At 33.1% G+C, this 4409-nt stretch overlaps 1 long non-coding RNA gene across 1 annotated transcript; it reads right to left on the reverse strand.

Moving 5' to 3' along the window:
- Positions 1–1712: 1712 nt before the first annotated feature.
- LOC127735540 (uncharacterized) lies at positions 1713–4197 on the reverse strand. The gene is made up of 3 exons (XR_007998441.1): positions 4142–4197; positions 2736–2818; positions 1713–2129 (listed from the first exon to the last, which is right to left on the reverse strand). It is a non-coding gene; the product is annotated as an uncharacterized LOC127735540 (long non-coding RNA).
- Between the last annotated feature and the right edge of the window lie 212 nt (positions 4198–4409).

Below are 4409 nucleotides of genomic sequence, written 5' to 3' on the forward strand. Positions count from 1 at the left end.
CCTGAGGTACAATTTTTATCTTAATAACAGGTTGCTGGCCATTAGATGGACAAATGAATTCAGGCAAAAAATCTATGTTTTGAAAATTCTCTTCTTTAATGTCTGAAGATTTCTGATATTCATAAAATTCTTAAACATCACAACAAATATACAGGTACTTTCAAATTTTGATTCTGAATAAATGATTCAATGCTTTTATTATTTCGTGTATATTATTTGGGTAAAAAATCAAGGAGGAAAACTATATTATCACTTCCTATATAATGGTATCAATCATAAAACTATCATATATGTTTCCTCTATAGGTTTGAGTTCTTTTTCCTTTTTTATGATTCAAACAAATTTTCCTATAAAGGACAGATGCTTGTATTGGCATGTATATAAGCTGCATCAGGTTACCGAACTTGTAAAGATGCTTGGAATGCTACATGACTGATATACAAGTGAGGGGTTTAGTTAGCTATAAAACCAGGTTTAATCCACTATTTTCTATATGAGGAAATGCCTGTACCAAGTCAGGAATATGACAGTTGTTTTCCATTCGTTTGTTGTATTTGAGCTTTTGATTTTGCCATTTGGTAAAGGACTTTCCGTTTTGAATTTTCCTTGGAGTTCGATATCTTTGTTATTTTACTTTTGATTTACTTTTATTAATCAAAGATAGATAATATATAGAAGATATATTAAAAAAAACCCATCAAAGATACCAGGCTTTTAATATTTTTGTGCGCCAGACGCGCATTTCGTCTAAAAAAAGAAAACTTTCAACTGCATTGGTATCGCCCTAGTGGTTGTAATGTTGTTTACAGGAGTGAATCAGTGGTTTGTTTGTCAACTCAAGGATTTTCATAAAGAAAGGACCAATGACAGCTGAGCCGCTATGCCAAAAAATGACAGGTAAATAAAACAGTTGTTTCAAACTTCATGTATATAAAAAGTATATTTCTGCTTTTTGCACGTGTGGGTTCTTTCATAAAGGGGGCTCAAATAGATGTTGTAGATATGTTAGCCTTCCCCATGATGTAATCATTTAGACCAAGAGGGTATGCAGCTTAGGTTTTTTTTATTCAGGAGAGTTCACATTTAATCTGTTTGTACATTGTATTTTGTTTATTTGTGTTTTTTGTGTGTTATTTTTTTGTTCGTTTTTTAAGGGGGGGAGGGGGTACAACCTTCTTTTATTGGCTTACCATCATTCTGTTGTAATACTAACTGCAATTGTTGCAATACCTACGAGTACAATTGCAGAGTATTTTCACTTATTTACTGTAAGTACATAATCATCGCGTAACAGTACACAGCGTTCATATTATTTCATTGTATTTGTTTGATGCTTAATTCAGCTGCCTACACATTATTATACGTAAATAAACTCACCAAACATACCAGGTTTGAAATTTTGTACGCCAGACTTGGGTTTCGTCATCAAAAGACATATAAGTGACGCTTGAACCAAAAGTTCAAACAGGCCAAATAAAGTACGAAGTTGCAGAGCATTGAGGACCCAAAATTTCGAAAGGTTTTATGATGAAACAATACATTTGCTGATCTGTTTTATAGTTTCGTACTTTGAATAAGAACTGTTTAGTTTGTTGCTTTTTTGAGACATTAACGTTTTCAAATGAAAGGGCATTGTGTCTCTGGCATATATTGGGGTTACTTTGTTTGCATTCCGAATATTTCTGTAGGATAATAAAGGAATAACTAAGATATAAGCACACTTTTTTTTTTTATAGTAGCTTTTAAAATTCACATTACTGAATTTACTTCAGTTCAGCGTAGAGCTCTGTTAGCATAGGACTAGACTGGCACATATTTGAAAATTGATCTCAATGGCGGACTGGTTTGTCTTACCACGATACGTATGGAATCAAATCTCGATCTCTTCTTCAAATGGGATGTTCTAGACGATAATCTTCTTAATAAAGAGTTGACAAATTGTCTCGAATTTCTTGGAGTATTCCTCCTCATAGCAGTATTCCATAAAGTCGATTCTGGCCTGATAATTGTCCAAGCACCAGTTTGACCCATAATACCAGATTGTCTGCTCAAGCCTATTGCTTCATCGGAAGATCCGGAAATATCTGAGAAGTTGTTTGAATCGTTTGAGTCACTCGAATCTGTAAAATCTGATAAATAGAATCAGATGTGTTAAAGTATTGAATGATAATAAAACATATGGAATATATAAGTATATCAAATTGAAAGATGTATACCCCTTCTAAGTTGGAAAACTAGTATAAGAACTAGCTAAGAGATACATGTCCCATTAAGTTGGAGAACTAGATAATAAGACTAGGTGAGAGATATATCTCTTCAAGTTGAAGAACTAATATTAGAAGTAGGTAAGATATATAAGTATTTTAAGTTTAAGAACTAGTATAAGGACTAGGTAATAGATATATGTCTTCAAGTTGGATTACTTATATAAGGAGCAGACAAGAGATATATGTCTTTAAGTTGGAAAACTATTACAAGGACTAGGTAAGAAATACATGTCTTTTAAGTTGGAGAACTAGTATTAGGGCTAGGAAGAAGATGTATGTCCCTTTAAGTTAAAGAACTAGTATTAGAACTAGGTAAAAGATACATGTCCCTGTAAGTTCGGGAACCAATTTTGCCTAAAGCTGTTTTAATATGGCCGTTTTTAGTCGCCACAACTTACACATCAGTTACATCTAGAAATAATATTTTTAATACTATAACCCATAAATGTATGTACACTGTATAATCACCTTGAGTTTTGACCAGTCCTATAACCAGAAACAGAATAAAAGACTTCATCTTGACAACTCTCATCGACCAATTCTTCTCAGTCCTGAAACAAACACGTCTACATAGACAATATACATGTCCAGACCATAAGATCATAAATCAGAAAGAAGTTATAATGCACGTGAAATTAAAAAAAGTTTACAAACCCTAATCGAATGGACATTGCTTTAAGCTCCTACATAAAGGTTGATATAAAAATAATCCAAATAACTTTTAGATAGAAATAAACTGTCGACCAAATTAAACTCCAGTGCTAGGGACCTTATATTCTTATGGTTCGGTTGTGCAGAAGGTTAACTATCGGTCCCCGAAGGTACCATCCGCCCAGAAAAAAACCACCCATGATATATAAGCTAAAAGGCTCATGGGTCATTAGCGCAGATGGTTAGCTGTCAGTCCTCAAAGGTACAGTCTGCCCAAAAAAAAAACTCCCATGTTACAGGAGCTAATAGGCTCATGGGCCAGTGCCGCAGATGATTAACTGTTGGTCCCGAAGGTACTATCCGACTAGAAATAAATCTCCCGTGTTATAGGAGGTGATTGTCCCATGGGTCGGTGGCGCTGATTTTTAACGTTCGGTCCCCACATTAAAGGTACCAACCGCCCAGTCAGTAGCCAGTGGTTAGGTAGTAGTATAATAAAAATGAAACAATCTTAATGGTAATTTTTCCATTCAAAATTGATGGCAAGATTGCAAATGACACAACTATCCACCTGAGACCAAAGGGCTAAGGTATGGACATCTACATGTTACTTTACGGCCTTCACATCCAGCAAAGACCAAATGACGAGGGTGTGAACAACTACAGGTCACTGTATGGTGTTCCTCTGGTTTTGGTTTGTTTTTTCGTTGTTTTATCATTTCTTATTATATATCAACAAGACGGACATCAAAATTCTAAAAGCTAATCATTTAGAAAAACACTAAGTGTATATTTACTTGCAAGCTATCATTTCTCGGAAAACAGATTTATAAAAGTTCTTTTTTTCAAATCTTGTTTCAAAAACCATTATTGGAATTTACATGCATAATTGTACATTCCAATATTATTATCTTTTTTAAATAATCAATATATTAAAACTAAGATCAACAAAATGATCTTAAATGTCTTTAATTCTTTTTACTTCAGTGAAAAAGTAGAATATTGTATTGGATAAAATCATTTAGTTGTTAATTTAGTGAGAAGAATTATAAAAATGCAATGATGTAATTCTGAAAATTTTATAGTACAAACAGAATATGATCTGTTCAGAAAAGAGAGACATAAACCAAGACAAAGATCTGTGATGTCACCAATAAAAAACAACCCCCATACACCCCCAAAAAGAACACAAAATAAAGAAAATTAAGTTACGATAGCCTTACTCTGTGACTGAAGTCTCCAAATTGTTTCCGTCCACTAGATTATAATAATGTCATTTTGCGTTTTTAACTGATTCAAATTGAAATGTTTGATTGATGAAAATTGATATTTTTATGTTTAAATACATGTAATGTTTTTGTAACATTGATGAATAATTGCGTCAACACTTACCTTCCCGTCTAGTCGCATACGTAATAATGCATACAAATTTAAAGGCATTGTATAATTGTTATATAATGCATGCCTACAAAAATTATAAGAATTTGCATA

Source organism: Mytilus californianus, unplaced genomic scaffold (assembly GCF_021869535.1).
Source record: "Mytilus californianus isolate M0D057914Y unplaced genomic scaffold, xbMytCali1.0.p SCAF_3, whole genome shotgun sequence".
Lineage (NCBI taxonomy): Eukaryota > Metazoa > Mollusca > Bivalvia > Mytilida > Mytilidae > Mytilus > Mytilus californianus.